Raw genomic sequence first — 18,949 nt, 5'->3', positions numbered from 1 at the left:
AAATTCTACAAATTCAAATACATTTCTGATTAATGTTGCAATGACTTGTGCACATGCAACCTGAAAAATAAAAAAGCAACTGGCAGGAATAACGGTAAGATGACCACATTTACGGCATTATTAATTTCCTGAGTTTTGTTTCCAGTAAATGTGTGAATCCCATTATAAGCATGAAAACAAATGCCATCAATAGTTTCTGCAAAAGGCATTTCTATTATATTAAATATCCATGGAGAACTGTAGAGTAGATGTTGATCTATACGCTGTGAGCCCTAACAGGTTCAATTGGGTATGAAAAAATAGCCCTGGAAAGTATTCTGCAAGTGGCCTCCATTGTAGTCAGGGCCAAATTGTCAATATTTGGGTCACACTGCCAGTGTGGGTGCACCGCTTTGTCAGAATTGGCACGGCAGGGCCCGAATTAAGACCCCCATGGGGCCCAGGCAAGATACCAGTGAGGGAGACCCCAGTCAAACCATCCACACTATACATGCCGCCAACATTATATTTACTTGTTCCTCCTTACTGATGCCCAACTGCACTGGGGTAAACCGGTTCATGAAGGAAAGAAGAGGGTAGTAGTATACTGTAGTATAAATTCCAGCTGCCCTTTGGACAAGCTATGCAGAAGGATTTGCTCTGCCCTATTGAGCATAAACAAAGGTATAATCAAGCAGGAACTCTTTACGTATAAACAGGATCAAATACATGATGTAAACTTTAACGTGCTGCCTTCAACATAGAGAAAGGATAGAAGGAACATCTTTTTCTATATCAGTCTGGATAAACACACCCCCTAGCTACCTTGTTTTTTAACTATCTTTGTCAACAGCTGAACACTGATGACGTCTGCATGTATAACAAATACAAGTGAGAACAGTGGGCTAAATGTACCACAGTGGCACTTATGCTGCTAGAGCTCTTCCTGCTTTTTTTTTGTATAATCTGTTTTTATTAAAGAGAATACAGACACATTCCAGTACAAAATCAGGAAAACATCAATGAACACATGAAGATAACAGTACACAACAGTGTACAACAATAAATATGGAACCAAATTAAGGTGTCCAATGTCACATAAATCTGTATTAACAACATATTTCAGGACAGAAAAAGAGAGAAGAAAGAGAGAAGGAAAGTATGACAAAAAACAGAGAATGCATAAAAACATCCAAATATACATATCAGTATAATATTGTCAACCTTATCATTTTAAAGAAGAAATATAATCTTTATAGGTCTCAGAAGATTTGTATTCCAGCCAAGGCAACCACTCGGTTGTATACTCAGTCATCTTATCCCTGGAACACAGTAGAATATCCTCCATATTCATATAGTAATCTAGTCAGGAAAACAGATGTTCTGAGAAGGGGAACAAGTGGATTTTCACAAGGTAGGGATCGCTGCACGAGCAGCATTAATAAGGTGTCGGAGTAGCGAAGTCTGATAAGTGGACAAAGACATAGGAGAATGATTCAATAACCAAAAAGCAGGATCAGTGGGGACGGAGTCATGAAGGATATCCCGTGAGATGGATATTACGTCATCCCAAAAGGCCTTAATGAGGGGGCAGGTCCACCAAATGTGCAATAAAGAGCCTAAGTCCTTATGGCATCTCCAGCAAGCAGGGGAAATAGAGGGGGAAATAGCATGTAGGAGAGAGGGGTGTCTATACATTCTAATCAATATTTTATACTATGTTTCTCTCACTTGCACACCGATGGAACTCCTGTGGGCCTTGAGAAATATGGATTCCCAATCCCTATCCGAGAGTGAGAGGTTCAGATCCCATTTCCATGTATGAGTGAAGAGAGGGAGAGTTAGTGGGTCAGAAAATTGCAATAATCTATACAAGGTGGAAATTGTATGTCTAGGGTGAACAGATGCAACCCACATTCTTTCAAAGGCAGTCAGTTCCCTAGATGCTGGTCGATATTTATTGCCTGTATGGAGGAAGTGCCGCACTTGTAAATACTTCCAAAAGTCAACCTGTGGAATATCCCATTTCACCCGTACATCTGAGAATTGTTTAACCCCAGAGGGTTGTGCTAACTGTCCCATTCTAAAAAGCCCTTCCAGTGCCCAATTTTGATAGTAAGAAAGGGCGAGGCCAGGTGTAAAAGCAGAGTTACCTAAAAGGGAAGTAATGGGACCGAAGTCTGAGGAAACACATGGGCGCTGTCGCATCCTTTTCCAGAAAGAGAGTGTAGGGGAGATAGTCGGGTGAGGGTGTGGGAGTTTAGGTAAGTTAGGGAGCCAAGGGAAAATTTCAGGGAATTGCTGGACATATAGCCCTTCCAAGACTACCCATTGCTTGACTTCCCGCTTTCTGGTCCAGTCCAAGATCCTGTTTAACATGATTGCGTGATAAAAAGATTTTATGTCTGGGAGTTGGAATCCGCCATGTCGATGCGAACGCGACATGATGTATCTGCTAATTCTGGGCTTCTTTTGTAACCATATAAATTGTTGGATCAATGATTGTATGGACCTAAACCAGGAGTCTGGGATTTGAATTGGTAAAGTTTGGAGGAGATAGAGCAGTGATTGGAGTAAGGGATGAAAGTTCAAGCACAATAAATGCAAAAAATTGCTGGGGAGTTGGACCCCAAGATACATTATATGGGAGTCCTTCCATATAAATGGGAAAGTAGTTTTTAAAATAGCTAAAGTTGAAGGAGGGGTGGAAATATTAAGGGCATATGATTTGGACGTATTGACCTTAAAGCTAGAAAGTGAACTGAAAATGTCCAATTCACGCATGAGTTGTGGAAGCAAGTGAGAGGGTTGTGTGATGACTGTCAGTAGGTCATCTGCGAATAAGGCTAGTTTATAGGTGGTGTCACCCACTTGCAAGCCTTTGATGAGATAATTCGCCCTAATAGCCCTAGCCAGAGCCTCAATGCAAAGGACAAAGTAAAGGGGGGACAGGGGGCATCCTTGTATTGTTCAATTGCTTATGGGAAATTTGTCGGAGAGGGCGCCGTTAACCCGAACTCGAGGTGTTGGCCATGTGTAGAGAGACAACACTCTGTGAAGTGCAGGAGGACCCAGCCCAATGTGCTCCAGTACCGCTCTTACAAAGTCCCAGTTGACCCTATCAAAGGCCTTTTCTGCATCTGTTTATAGTAACACGGTAGGGGTCCGACTGCTAGAAGCAAAGTGGATGAGGTTGAGGATCTTGGTGATATTATCTTTAGCCTCACAGCCTGGGACAAAACCCACTTGATCGTTGTGGATGAGGGATGGGAGAAAATCATTTAGCCTAAGAGTCATCAACTTTGTGAATAGCTTAAGATCAACATTAAGCAGGGATATAGGCCTGTAACTGGAGCACACTGAGGGGTCCTTCCCCTGTTTAGGAATCACAGTAATTTGAGCTTGGAGGGAATGGCTGGAAAAATGAGTCAGCCGAGATGGAGTTAAAGGCTTGTAATAGCTTGGGGGCAAGAACATCCTTAAATATTTTATAGTAAACAGCTGTGAAGCCGTCCGGGCCCGGACTTTTACCCGAGGGTGTAGAGAAGGTAACATGCTCAACCTCCTGTAAAGTAAAGGGTTTTTCCAGGGAATCTCTGGCAGAGGGGGCCAATTTAGGGTAAGCCACTTTTTCCAAGTATGCCTTGGATTTCAGTATATTAGAAAGGGGATCATGGAGAGGAGAAGGATCACCCAGGTTATATAAGGTAGAATAATAATGTTTAAAATAAGCTGCTATCGCAGGTGTTTTAAAACAAAGGGAGCCAGAGCTGTTTTCATAGTGGGAATAAAGGCGGCCTCTTTTTGAGAACTGAGTGCCTGTGCCATTAAACGGCCAGGCTTGTTAACCCATTGATAATATTTATTGCTACATTTACATAGAGAGAATTGGATTTTGTTGTTAAGAATTCTCTTTAGTTGAGCACGGGCCTCGGTCAATTCTACTAAATCTGATGGGGATAGGGAGGCTTTGTGGAGAGTCTCTAAACAATAAATCTTTTGTAACAGTGCAGCAGTAAGGGTCTTCCTGCTTTTTATCAAGCAAGTAGCAATACAGTCAAGATGTGTTAACATCTTGTCTTCTGGTGTGGACACAGGGCCGGTTGTACACCTTGTGGCGCCCAGTGCAAAAGTTTCCACTGCCCCCCCCCCCCCCACGGCAAAACAGTTAGTGCGCGCCTTTGGCTCGTGGCAAACAATAGATGCGTGGCTTCATAGGGGAGGGGCGTGGCCACAGTTATGCCCCCAATAGTTGTGCCGCCGGTAGCTGTGCCCCCCAGTTGATTTGCCCCCAGTAGATTTGCCCCTTGTAGCTGTGCCCACAAAAGATTTGCCCCCTGTAGCTATGCCCCCAGTAGTTGTGCCCCTGTCGCTGTGCCCCCAGTAGATTTGCCCCCTGTAGCTATGCCTCCAGCAGATTTGCCCCCCAGTAGTTGTGCCCCCTGTTATTTTGCCCCCAGTAGTTGTGCCCCTTGTTGCTGTGCCCCTTGTCGCTGTGCCCCCAGTAGTTGTGCCCCCTGGCGCTGTGCACACACAAAAATAAAAAAACCCCTTACCACTGCCCCGCTCTTGCTTCCCGACCGCTGTTGCTGCTGCTCCGTCTGGCCGCCCGCATCTCCTCTCTATGGGAGAGACGTCATGACGTCTCTCCCATAGCAGCGCTGCACAGACACTAGAGGTCAATAATGACCTCTAGGGTCTGCCACAGGAGCCGGCTGCAGCGGACGCCCACACAGCCCACGGCGTCTGCTGTAGCCGGGAAGCGGGGTGCAGGTAGGCGGCGGTGCCTGCGGTGTGACTGCGGCCACGCCCCCAGGCCAGGCACTGCTTGCCCGCACCAAGAACCGCTCCTGAGTGGACAATCAGATCTCCCGTGTGCAGCCCAGGCCCCCAGCAGCCACCACAGGTTAGTACACACGGCGTGAGGTATTATCTGCCGATATGTGAAAAAAAGATTAGCGGCAAATGTACGCTTATCATTTTTTAATACATGTGGATGATTTTCCGTCGCCATACAATTGTACAGATGGAGCTGCGCTCATCTGAGGCAGCTCCATCGCAGGCGTGCACTCCCGGTGTGACTAGGTGATCCATCCACCTAGTCACACTGAGAGTGCACAGAGACGCTCCCATTCTGAGCGTCTCCATCTGGGCGTGCGCGCCCGTCTGGACGGAGACACTCTCCATTCAAGTGAAGACACCCGGGCGGGTAGTGACAGACGGAGCCATGACTAGCGTGGCTCCATCTGCATATTGATGGAAAAATCGTCAGATATTTGCAGATACCGTAGAGAAAATAGGATTTTAATTACCTACTGGTAAATCCTTTTCTCGTAGTGTGTAGAGGATACTGGGAAATCATTTAGTACCATGGGGTATAGATGGGTCTACTAGAAGCCATGGGCACTTTAAGAATTTGATAGTGTGGGCTGGCTCATCCCTCTATGCCCCTCCTACCAGACTCAGTCTAGGAAACTGTGCCCGAGGAGACGGACATACTTTGGGAGAAGGATAAAAGGATAGTGGTGAGATTCCGAACCAGCACACACAAACAAGAGGAAAGCGATGCTAACCAAACTTGAAACAGGAACAGCAACAGCTGAACAAACCAGAATACTTAACCAAGTAACAGTACAGGAAGAACAAAGCACTGGGCGGGCGCCCAGTATCCTCTATGGACTACGAGAAAAGGAATTACCGGTAGGTAATTAAAATCCTATTTTCTCTTACATCCTAGAGGATATTGGGGATCCATTTAGTAACATGGGGAAGTGCCAAAGATCCCAAACCGGGTGGGAGAGTACTGAGGTTCCTGCAGAACTGATTGACCAAACTGAAGGTCCTCAGAGGCCAAAGTATCAAACCTGTAGAACTTGGCAAATGTGTTCGAACCTGACAAAGTAGCTGCTTCTTGGGCGGCCCAGACACCCCAGCCGCCCAAGAAGAACCCACCGACCTAGTCGATTGGACCTGTACAGATTTAGGAACAGGCAATCCTGCCGTGGAATAAGCATGCTGGATAGTGAGCCTGATCCAGCATGCAATTGACTGCTTTGAAGCAGGACACCCAATCTTATTGGAATCATAAAGAACAAACAGCAAGTCCGATTTCCTGTGACGAGCTGTTCTCTTCACATACACCTTCAAAGACCTCACAACATCCAAAGACTTTGAAGTAGCAGAGGTGTCGGTAACAACCGGAACCACAATGGGTTGGTTTATGTAAAACGCAGACACCACCTTAGGAAGAAATTGCTGACGAGTCCTGAGTTCAGCTCTGTCCTCATGGAAAATTAGATAGAGGCTCCAAACCAGTCTGATTGGAGGAACTGCAGCACCAAATTGAGATCCCAAGGTACTTTGGGAGGCACAAAGGAAGGCTGGATGTGCAGAACCCCTTTCAAAAATGTCTGGACCTCAGGTAAAGAAGCCAATTGTTTCGGAAAGAAAATGGAGAAGGCCGAAATCTGGACTTTTATGTAGCCCAGACGTAGGTCCACATCCACACCCGACTGCAGAAAAAGCAGGAAACGTCCCCGATGAAATTCCACCGCAGAATATTTTGTGCGTTCACACCAAGAGACGTATTTCTTCCAAATACGGTGGTAACGTTTAGACATTACCCACTTCCTGGCTTGGATCATAGTCAGGATGACCTTGTCAGGGATGCCTCTCCTGGCTAGAAACAGCCGTTCAACTTCCATGCCGTCAAACATAACCGTGTTAAGTCTTGATAGACGAACGGGCCCTGTTGCAGAAGATTCTCGTGAAGAGGTAGAGGCCAGGAGCATCTCCAGAAGGTCTGCGTACCAGGCCCTTTTTGGCCAGTCCGGAGCAATGAGAATTGCTTGAACCTTTTCCCTTTTTTTTTTTTTCCAGAATTCTTGGGATCAGCGGAAGTGGAGGGAACATGTACACCATCTGATAGACCCATGGAGTCGTCAGGGCGTCCACTGCCACTGCCTGTGGGTCTCTCGACCTGGAACAATACCGATTGAGCTTCTTGTTGAGATGAGAGGCCATCATGTCGATTTGTGGACATCCCCATCAACGTGTCAAACGCCTGAACACCTCAGGATGAAGGCCCCACTCCCCCGGGGCAGGTCGTGTCTGCTGAGGACGTCTGCTTCCCAGTTGTCTACTCCAAGAATGAAGACCGCCGACAATGCCAAAGCGTGATTTTTTTGCCCAGAGGAGAATTCTTGATACCTCTGACATTGCTGCTCTGCTTTTCGTTCCGCCCTGTCGGTTTATGTACGTCACTGCCGTCACATTGTCCGACTGAATGGCCCGATCTTGAAGAAGATATGAGGCCTGCAGAAGGGCATTTTATATAGCCCTGAGTTCCAGAATGTTGATTGGAAGGACGACTTCCTGACTTGACCATCTTCCTTGAAACTGCACCCCCTGGGTGACTGCTCCCCAACCTCTGAGGCTTACATCTGTGGTTAGCAGAATCCAGTTCTGAATACTGAACTGTCGACCCTAGATTAGGTGAGAAGTCTGTAGCCACCACAGAAGGGAGATCCTGGCCTCTGGCGACAGACGGATTCTCTGGTGCATGTGAAGATGTGATCCAGACCATTTGTCCAACAGATCGAGCTTGAAGGGTCTTGCATGAAACCTGCTGTACTGAAGAGCCTCATAAGAGGCCACCATTTCCCCCAAAAGTTGAATGCATAGATGCACCAATATCCGGGTTGGCTTCAGGACATCCCGAACCATCGACTGGATTACCAATGCATTTTCTAACTCTGTGTCCAGTATCATTCCCAGAATTGGGAGCCTCCGAGTTGGCTCTAAGTGAGATTTTGGAAGATTTAGAATCCACCCATGATCCAGGAGTAGTTTGGTTGTGAGACCAATGCTGTCCAACAACCTTTCCCTGGACGGTGCCTTTATCAGAAGGTCGGCCAGGTACAGAATTATGTTCACTCCCTGCTTGCAGAGGAGAAACATCATCTCTGCCATAACCTTGGTGAACACCCTCTGTGCCGTGAAGAGACCAAATGGCAGGATCTGGAACTGGTAGTGACAGTCCTGCAGATCAAACTGTAGATAAGCCTGGTGAGGCGGCCAGATCGGAATGTGAAGGTACGCATCCTTGATATCCAGAGACACTAGGAATTCCCCCTCCTCCAGACCTGAGATCACCGCTCTCAGAGACTCCACCTTGAATTTGAACACTCGTATGTACGGGTTCAACGATTTTAGATTTAAAATCGGCCTTACTGAACCGTCTGGTTTTGGTACTACAAATAAGTTGGAATAATATCCCTTGTTTTGAGATGAGGTGGAACTGGAACAATGACCTGAGTCTGTACCAGTTTTTGAATGGCATCCTGTAAGGTTATACTTGCCTCTTGTGAAACTGGTAAGCCTAATTTGAAGAATCTGTGAGGTGGGAGCTCCTGAAACTCCAGTCTGTAGCCCTGGGAAATAAGATCTATGACCCAGGGATCCTGGCATGATGTTATCCAGATGTGACCAAAAAACTTTAGTCGGGCTCCCACCTGCCAGTCTTCATGCTGAAGGTTTTGAGGAAGCAGAGCTAGAGCTCTGGTTTGTGTGGTTTACCTCTAGCACCGCTGGTGGCTGTAGAAGAACCTCTGGTTTTGCCCTTAAACTTTGCAGTCCAAAAGGACTGTAGATTAGGTCCTGAATAGGCCTTCCTGGCTGGGGGAGCTGCAGAAGGAAGATACGTGGACTTTCACACAGTAGCTTTGGAGATCCATTTGTCTAGTTAATCTCCAAATAAGACCTCTTCTGTGAAGGGTAGGCCTTCCACAACTTTCCTGGAGTCCGTGTCCGCAGTCCACTGGCGTAGCCATAAGCCCCTGCGTGCTGACACTTTCATAGCAGTGGTGCGTGCATTAAGCAAACCTACTTCTTTTATGGCTTCCACCATAAAGTTCGCAGAGTCCTGTATATGTTGCAGGAGTAAAACAATCTCCCCCCTAGATAAGGAATCAAACCCCTCAATTAGGTTACCTGACCATTTAGCAATGGTTTAAGTAATCCACGCACATGCTATAGTGGGTCTCTGGGCCACCCCATCAGTCGTATACAAGGATTTGAGTGTGGTCTCAATTTTACGATCAGCCGTGTCTTTTAGGGAGGCTGCACCAGGTACAGGCAACACTATTTTCCGTGACAGCTTGGATACTGATTCATCCACTATTGGTGGATTATTCCATTTATTCCTATCCTCAGGAGGAAAAGGAAAGGATGAGAGTAACCTTTTAGGGATCTGAAATTTCCTATCAGGATTAACCCACAGTTCTTCAAACAGGGTATTCAATTCATTTGATACAGAAAATGTGACTGAGGACTTCTTTTTTACATTAAAATAAGATTCCTCACACTCCTCTGTCACCTTATCAGGAATATGCAGAACGTCTCTGATAGCTTCTATACGAGGCTCTATTCCCTGTGACAGAGCAGCATCCCCCCCTGAGTCCACCTCCCCCTCCTCCATGTCTGACCCTTGATCATCCGAGTCAGACTGCAGGATATGGGAAAGAGTACGTTTTTGCGGAACAATGGTAGGGGTCTGAGACGCTGGTTTGGGGACTGAGTCTCTTTCATAAACTCATTCACAGATTGTTTTAAGCATTGCATCTCTTTCTGATTGTGGGACAAATTTAGTCAAAATTTAGGAGATCATTCCTTTAATATAATCCAGCCATGCTGGTTCAGCCCCGCTAGCCTGGGAAGGTGCACTACATTGAGTACACAGTAGTGAGCCCCCTGGGGAAGAGGAACACTCTGCCGTACATGAAACACACTCTTTGCCTGACATATTGTAAATGTGACAGCACACACACACACACACACACACACACACACACACACACACACACACACACACACACACACACACACAAGGTTAAGAACACAATTAACCCACAGAGAGCCCTTCCAGGGAGACACAGAGAGATTATGGACCCAGCACATCGCGTCCTTATCGCTAATGCCAAGCCTAGCCGGGTCACAGACTAAGTACCCAGATTGGGGACTTAGTACACTAATAATCGCTCCCCTCCTGCTATGACCCCCTGGTACACCTGAGGTAATCTGGAGTCACTCCAAAGGAGCTGCGCGTTCCTGTCAGTCAGCGTCTGTGTCCACTGCAGAGGGAAAATGGCGCTGGTGAGCTGCTGGATCCGCTCATAGTGAAATTCCCGCCCCCTCAAAGGCGTGCGGTATTCCCGCTTTTTTTATACTGGGTGAGGTAATTTAGTGCTTAAAATGGAGTCCTAACCGTTTTAAGTCTGTGTTTGCCAGTGTGGGTACTGTGTACAGTGTACTGAGACCCAGTTCGCCCCCTCAGAAACTGTGCGTCTGCACTGTGTACTGAGTCTGGAGACGCAGTCCGCCCCAGTTAGAAGCCGTGCATTTCCGTACCCTCATGCCAACATAGTGGCTGGCAAACTGCTAACCGGGATGCCGGCTTAGTACTCACCACTCTTCAGTCTTCTGGCTCTGTCTGTGGTGGCGGCGTGCCGTGGTAGGCCTTGCAAATAGTTGTCTCAGGAGCTAGTGTCCTGTCAGCAGGCAACAGGACCATTAACCCTTCAAGAGGTTGGGCCGTCTCCCCCCCAAGTCCCACGAAGCAGGCAGGCTGGTGCCATCCAGTCCCGCCCGAAAATAACAAACAGAAAAATAAATGCAGAAAACTCTTCAGGCACATTTTCTAAACTGAGTCTGGTAGGAGGGACATAGATGGAGGAGCCAGCCCACACTATCAAATTCTTAAAGTGCCCATGGCTCCTAGTGGACCCGTCTATACCCCATGGTACTAAATGGATCCCCAGTATCCTCTAGGACGTCAGAGAAAAGTGAGTTTTCTCTATGTTATTAGCTTTCATACATACTGTACCGAGGTTTATTGTAAGTGTCAAAAACATCTGGTTATTTGACACTTACCACCTTTTCTTACAATGACACGTCTAACATTCAACCTCTATTATGCATGTGTAATACCGCCATTGTTATCATTTAAAAAGACCCCCCTGTGTTTTTTCTTTTTTTAACCCCTATAGCATTGCTGCTTCAATATAGCTCATTGTAGCAGTGAGGTTGAACTTTAAATGACCCTGTCAGGCTAGCAGACAGGGAGTTTGGTGCCACCCATAAGAAAAGTTTCCCCTGATTGACAGGCAGAGGTGGTCGATGGGTGGGAGTGGGCGGCACGGCGGCGTTTGCCCACCGTTTTGGTGGCGCAGTCCGCCAACGCAGGCGTGGCCGGACCGTGCGAGGTGCGGGCCGCAGCTGCTGCGTGACGTCACATGCAGCCGCTGCGACCAGGGGCAGCGACGAGCAACTCCTGGTAAGTCGCAGGAGCTGCGCTGGCTGGGAGTTACTCAACAAGTATAAAAGCATCGCCGCTGTGCGATGATTTTGTACTTGTGGGGGGGGGGGGGGGCGGACAGACATGCGGGGCGGGCTAGTGCTGGGCGTCCCCCCGCATGTCTGGGAAGATGATCGTAGCTGTGCTAAATTTAGCACAGCTACGATCAACTTGGAATGACCCCCTTTACGCAGGAAAATCCCCCTCAGAGGATTTAAGGTTTAGGTTGCAGGGCAGAGGAGTGCATGGGCTGGCTGTTACCAGGGGACCTCAGGCCAGTGAGTGACTGCAGTCCCTGAGGCAGAGGCAGACCAGGTAGCAGCAGGAGGGATAAAAAGAGGCAGCTGAGGGGAGACAGGAAACTCACACAGATGGGGAGTGTACCTTTGCAGAAGCAGCCATGTAGTTCAGAGAGACACACAAATAGGAGCCTGCCTGTGGGGAGTGCAGTAATGTAGCCACCAGTAAAGCAGAGTGGGGTCTGGCAAGGAGAGTGCGTAATTAGCAGCCAGGAGGACAGAGATGGCAGGAGCATACCCTCCAACATTTTACGCATAAAAATCGGTACAAATGAGAGTTTCCTGTACTTTCAATGGAAGTTTGGAGAGTCAAAAACCGGTACAGACCATAAAAAAAGGTACTGTACCTGCCAAAAAAGGTACAGTTGGATGCAGGAGAACTCTGGGGGTCAGCGGCTGTGGCACGCTGCAGCGTGTGGATCCCGGTTGCGTGGAGTTGGCGCAAGAACCCCCGAAGAGACCCCGGCTGAAAGTCCCCAGAGCTGTAGTCATAAAGTCTATATGAGAGGTTCCCTGCAGCACAGGCAGACAGCGCAAGGAAAACCCCAAGAAGGACCTGGATAAGACCCCTGCTGGACAGCCAATTTGGGGGGGGGGGGTGTTGAGATAGGAGCCACCGAAGGACCAGAGGACAAGAGGAGGTGCCTTGTTATTGTGTCCGAGAGGTGAAGTCAGGTCTGCCTCTCTGATCCTGACCTGGCTTACTTTAAACCTCACACTCAGTTTTAAGTGGTGGCACTGTGTGGGTGTTAGACATGTGTACCAGACACACTTACCCCTCCCATGTATGTCCCTACTTGGCATATACTCATTCCACTACTGGGCATGTTTACCCCCTCTACCACTGTACATATGTGTACCAGGAAAATGTATCCTCTACTCCGCATATATGTCACCCCACTCCCCATATTGTGCATGTGCCTACTAACCTTCTCCCTAATGAACACACTTATGCCCCACTGTGATGTGCCTATTGGACAAACATCTCTCCCTTAATGGGCACATGTACCTAACACTCAGTGTGCATGTGCCACTGACATCTCCTCCCCTATGCACCCACATAGGACAGGGAATCATTTGCCCATAAGAGATACTTACCATTTTGAAGCCTATGTCCTCTGCAAATACTAAGGTACCTGAAGATTTTTTTTAATGGCACCCACATGATCTGTCCTTCTTCTACTATGTACAGTATACTACGTATACTCTTCTGCTCCTCCCCTTCTGTTTCAGCTTCACTCTCAGGGGAGACCTTTTTGGCATGCTAGACCATCTTGAAACCAGAGAATGTCTGCATGGCGCCAATGAAGTCTGGACCTCTGGTGAGTAAATCCTGCCACTGTTAGTTCTGCTCACAGTTAATTAACAATACAGAATCTGAAGAATGTATTTTTCTCCAAACTTTAAGTAATCAACTGATCCTGAGCATACTAACTTAAAAAAATGCAAGAACAGTGACACTAACAACATTTTTAGTACCCATGTATTATTACTTGTGGAAATGTTTGTATATTGGGGGTCATTCCGAGTTGTTCGCTCGTTATTTTTTTCTCGCAATGGAGCGATTAGTCGCTAATGCGCATGCGCAATGTCCGCACTGCGACTGCGCCAAGTAAATTTGCTATGCAGTTAAGTATTTTACTCACGTTTTTTTCTTCGTTCTGGTGATCGCAATGTGATTGACAGGAAGTGGGTGTTTCTGGGCGGAAACTGGCCGTTTTATGGGTGTGTGCGAAAAAACGCTACCGTTTCTGGGAAAAACGCGGGAGTGGCTGGAGAAACGGAGGAGTGTCTGGGCGAATGCTGGGTGTGTTTGTGACGTCAAACCAGGAACGACAAGCACTGAACTGATCGCAGATGCCGAGTAAGTCTGGAGCTACTCAGAAACTGCTAAGAGGTGTGTAATCGCAATTTTGAGAATCTTTCGTTCGCAATTATAAGAAGCTAAGATTCACTCCCAGTAGGCGGCGGCTTAGCGTGTGTAAAGCTGCTAAAAGCAGCTTGCGAGTGAAAACTCGGAATGAGGGCCATGTTGTAATGATAGTGGCACGCCTAAATGTCTTATGTTTTTAGAGCGAAATTGGCCTTAAAGAGATGATGTCAAACATTCAACTAAGGCATGGAGAGAACAGAGACGGACTGGGTACGCTTTTCTGCCCTAGCATTTGTGTGTGCACGTAAAAGGGGGCGCGTGCAGTAAAGGAGGAATGCAGACAGTGTTCATGGGGGCATGCCGCGAGTCAGGGGTGCGTGGACTCGCAACACGCCCCCATATTTCTTTGAAGAGAGCCGTTCTGGAGGGTGAGGGACACTATTCAAGGGGGCAGTTCTGGCGGTGGTGGGGAAGCAAAACGGAGAGCTTGAAGCTGCGATGTGCGTGGCTTTCTGCACTCTCTATGTGCCGGACCGGCCCACCAGAGCATCGACCCTTCTGGCATATGCCAGAAGTGCCAGATGGGCAGTCCGGTCCTGGAAGAGAACTAGTTAATAAAAAATGTACACATTTTTCATAACTGATTAAACTGAACTAGCACTAAACATACTTGTCCTAGAGTTCTGCATTGATTTACCTAATTGTTGCATTCTGATTCATCAAGCAGTATTAAAGTTGATAACATTGATTTTCAGTTTTCATATCTAGACACCTGTCTATGTGGCCTTTGTCCAAGGCCGGCTCTGGTTAACCCTCCTTTATTTCTCAGTTTTTAACCTGATCACCTATACACACACTATGGTAAAAGTGCATATAATGGTGGTCATTCTGAGTTGATCGCAGCCAGCAACTTTTAGCTGCTGCTGCGATCAACTAGTCCACGCCTATGGGGGAGTGTATTTTAGCTTAGCAGGGCTGCAATCGCTTGTGCAGCCCTGCTAAGCTAAAAAAATTTCAAGCAATACTAGACTAGCCCTGGACATACTTACCCTGTGCGACGATCCCTGCGATGCTGGAGCCGGCTCTGACGTCAGACATCCGCCCTCCGTTCTGCTGGACACGCCTGCGTTTTACTCACCACTCCCCGAAAACGGTCTTCAACGCTCTGGATCCGCCCAGGTACGCCTTCTTCCTGTCAATATTCTTAGCGGTCCGCTCTGCGATCGCTTTCTTCTCTAGACGCGACGATAAACCGCTGCGTGCCGTGCGAATGGGTCGGAATGACCCCCCATGCTCATTCAACGTTCTGAGCTTAAACCTTATTAGTTCAGTGGCTTCACCCAAAAAAACCTCAAGTAAAACATTAACAATATAGAATGAAAATAGAGCTAATATTTGGTACATGTCTTGGAACAAAGAGCAAGAAGTTCTATCATCATCTTTAATCAGTTTACCTGCTACCCAGGAATTCTTTGGTATCTTCATGATCATGTTAAAATGTCCAATTGCATAACTACTGTAGGTGCATAGGATTAATGTAATAAAGAACACCTGGCCTTCATGTACAGACAACGCTATACTAGTGAATGTTGTGTATGTTTTCGTCCCATGAACATTTCATATGTGCTGTTATATGTTAACATGATTACCTCTGGAGGGCCTATGAAATTTAGCGCACCAATAAACAAAAGAGCTGTTGTTCACAGAAACCAATTAGATGGTGTCTTTTATTTTTATTTGGTTAACAAAATAAAAACAAACATCTTATTAGTTGCTGTTGGTTTAGCACTTTCCCTTGTCAATTTTTGCTTTATAAAGGCAATGGATAATCAATAAGTAGGCTGTTATAACTAATTTTCAAAAATAAGCTTTAAGTCCAAGACGCTAGGCAAGGTCCTTTTATATAAAACATTCAGTAGCTTTGCTAGTCCTGCCATAGGACTGGGGGAGTGGTCCGGCTAAATGTGCAGGCGTGGTCGGACTGTTTTTGGGGTGGCTGCGTGATGTCACATGCAGCCACTCTGATGAAGAAAATTACGGTGGACTGCCTGCGCTGCATATGCCGAGGGTCATCATTAATTCTGGACACAGCGATGCGCCAATCAGCATGCTGGGTAGCCTCGCCCTGTGCTGGGCGGCCCCCAGCATGCCAAAGAAGCAGTTGCTGAAGCTGGATAGGGTCCTTAGTGTGGAAGAACGTATATATTTCCACTAATTGCTCTGCATACTACTTCTTCTATGAAGCTAAATCATCAATGTTGTGTGACTGCGCTCATTCATATAGGGAAGGCTTGGAGTACAGCTGCACCTGGTGGTATCCAACCTCCTAAGGTATAGTAACTTTGTGGTGGTAAGCGCAAATCCTGTTGGGATATGGGTAGGAGGGGGTGGGGAATGTGGCCTGACAGTGAGATGTCAGAGGTAACAGAAGATTATTTTAGTTCACCCTGACCCAAATAATCTTAAAATTCATCCTCCCCTTTAAAAATTATTATTTTCTATACTTTTGTTACTTCTTCTCCACTTGTGCACATACATCTCAATCATACCTCTCAAGTCTCCCGATTTTGTCTGGACAGTCCCATTTTTCTGGGACTGTCCCATTGTCCTAGCCATGGGTTGCAATGTCCGGCAAGGGGGAGGGGGGGTGTTAGTTGGGAGACCCTCTCACCCGCTGCAGAGCACAGCTCACAGAGTGCTCAGCATGCCCCAACAACATCAACAATGGGGGTGTGGCCATGCCCCCTACCCATGGGGCCACACGCACTTATTTTGGCTGCACGGTGAAGACGCGCACCTGTGTCCCTCCTCCTAATTTTGTAAAGTTGGGAGGTATGATCTCAATAGTTCTTATACATGGAGCCCATAAAAGTCTTGGGCTTACAGGAAAGCTGGTGGAAGCTTCCCCAAAAGGTGGCCATGGATAGTGGATTAGGTTGGATATTTTTGGGATCGGGTTCTTGGTTTCCTCAGATTTAAACTGGTGTTATTTTGTGCTGATTTTACCCAGATTGAATGTTGGGAGGTATGCATAAATTCATACTATGCACTAAACAAGCTGCCTGTTCTCCCCTGCTACCTGTGTCTACTGTGCCTAATACTAAATGTATATCCAGTTGTTCTACAACTCCTACGAAAATCAAAATTCCTAAATCTACTGTACATTGTATAACAAGGTATACCGGGATGCAGTCAAAATGCCGGAATACCTACACCCGCCTGTAATTCCCACTCGGCTGGTGGGTTCACGCCATCAACCGAGTGGGAATAGAACCTGTGGCAAGCGAAGCTTGCCATTGGGCCCCGATGTGTGGCGAGTGGACTTGCTGCTTTGCTGTCGGTATTCTGGAGGATGGGATGCCACTGTTGGGATACTGACAGCCGGCATCCCATCAGCCGGTATTACATACCGGATTTGGCATACCCTGCAAAGCATAACATATACCAAAATAAAATGTTATTTCAAAACGGTAAATTTCCTTTCATCCCTATGCTTTTTGACTCCAAACATTACAACGTACCATAAACCATGGGCCTCATAAGAGTTTACCTCTGACGTGCGGTGAGGTAAATGGCTCAGGAGGCACTGGCTAGTACCATGGCCAGATTTACACACAATATATGTGCCAAAGCGTTCATGTGGGCATTATACAAAGGTGCAGCAGTATATACTGCTGGAAACTTGGTGAGTTTTGATCAGAGATGTGCAGAACAGGAAGGCAGGGGAGCCACTGCCTCACCTGTCATAGACTTTGTACTCCAGAGTTTTGACTATAAAAATGATTACAATAATACAAAGAAGATATTTCTAATATTTGTATTCTTCATATACTTTGTCTTATATGTTAGTATAACAGGAAAGACTCTGCCTCACCTCACCGCACTTCACTGGCCCATATATAAACTTTTTCCTATCTTTGGGGTACATTTTGTAAGGTGGGAGTTTTTTTTAGAACTGGTGATGTTGCCCATAGCAACCAATCAGATTCTATTTATTATCTTCTAGAAGCAGCTAGATAAATGTTAAGTAGAATCTACTTGGTTGCTATGAGCAACATCACCAGTTCTAAGAAAAACTCCCACTTTAGTAAATTTACCCCTTTGATTCTATCCATTTGGGACTTTAATTACTCATGAACAACTCTCAACTGTTTGCGGTGTCCCCACAGATTTATGATGCTGCTATACTAAAAGATCATAGGATTAAAGATTGGTGAATTTAACATCTCAAATGCAGCAAGCCTCCACTGAAAAATCTGGGCTGAGTGTGTTCTTAAATGGACTGGATGTCTGCTTTATCTCTCCATGGAACGAGGGATATACTGTACACACCAGCACTACAGTATCTCTCACACAGTATTATTTATACAAGCCACCTGCCCTGATCTTAACCAGTTGTTGCAGTCCTGTATGAACTTATACATTAAAATGTAGATATGGTTTTAAGAAGAATATTGAATTGATATAATTTAAAAGTTTTTGTTTTGTTTGTATAATTGACTTATCCATTATAACATTGTTTAAACTATGTAATACAATTAAGGTTGTGAGGTAGCTAGTGTTTTTGTCATTTTCTGATATCAACTTCTACAATTCTTCATCAACTTTGCCTTTTTTCCACTTAAGCTACTTTTTTTTGCATACAGTGTTCCAAAATAGGTGCATTTTTTGTATACTATTCCGCAGACAGGGTACTACTGAGCTCGTTAACATCAGATAGTGGGAGGGATTCAGACTAGAGATGAGCGGGTTCGGTTTCTCTGAATCCGAACCCGCACGAACTTCATGTTTTTTTTCACGGGTCCGAGCGACTCGGATCTTCCCGCCTTGCTCGGTTAACCCGAGCGCGCCCGAACGTCATCATGACGCTGTCGGATTCTCGCGAGACTCGGATTCTATATAAGGAGCCGCGCGTCGCAGCCATTTTCACACGTGCATTGAGATTGATAGGGAGAGGACGTGGCTGGCGTCCTCTCCATTTAGATTAGGAGAGAGAGAGAGAGAGATTGACCTGAGGCTGATACTGTAGAAGAGAGTGCAGAGTTTAGTGACTGACCACAGTGACCACCAGCAGTGCAGTTGTTTTATTTAATATATCCGTTCTCTGCCTGAAAAAAACGGTACACACAGTGACTCAGTCACATACCATATCTGTGTGCACTGCTCAGCCCAGTGTGCTGCATGCCTGCATCATCTATGTATATATTATATATCTGACTGTGCTCAGCTCACACAGCTTATAATTGTGGGGGAGACTGGGGAGCACTGCAGTGCCAGTTATAGGTTATAGCAGGAGCCAGGAGTACAAGACAGTCACATACCATATCTGTGTGCACTGCTCAGCCCAGTGTGCTGCATCATCTATGTATATATTATATATCTGACTGTGCTCAGCTCACACAGCTTATAATTGTGGGGGAGACTGGGGAGCACTGCAGTGCCAGT

Source organism: Pseudophryne corroboree, chromosome 7 (genome assembly GCF_028390025.1).
Source record: "Pseudophryne corroboree isolate aPseCor3 chromosome 7, aPseCor3.hap2, whole genome shotgun sequence".
Classification (NCBI taxonomy): domain Eukaryota; kingdom Metazoa; phylum Chordata; class Amphibia; order Anura; family Myobatrachidae; genus Pseudophryne; species Pseudophryne corroboree.
This window is presented reverse-complemented; position numbering follows the sequence as displayed.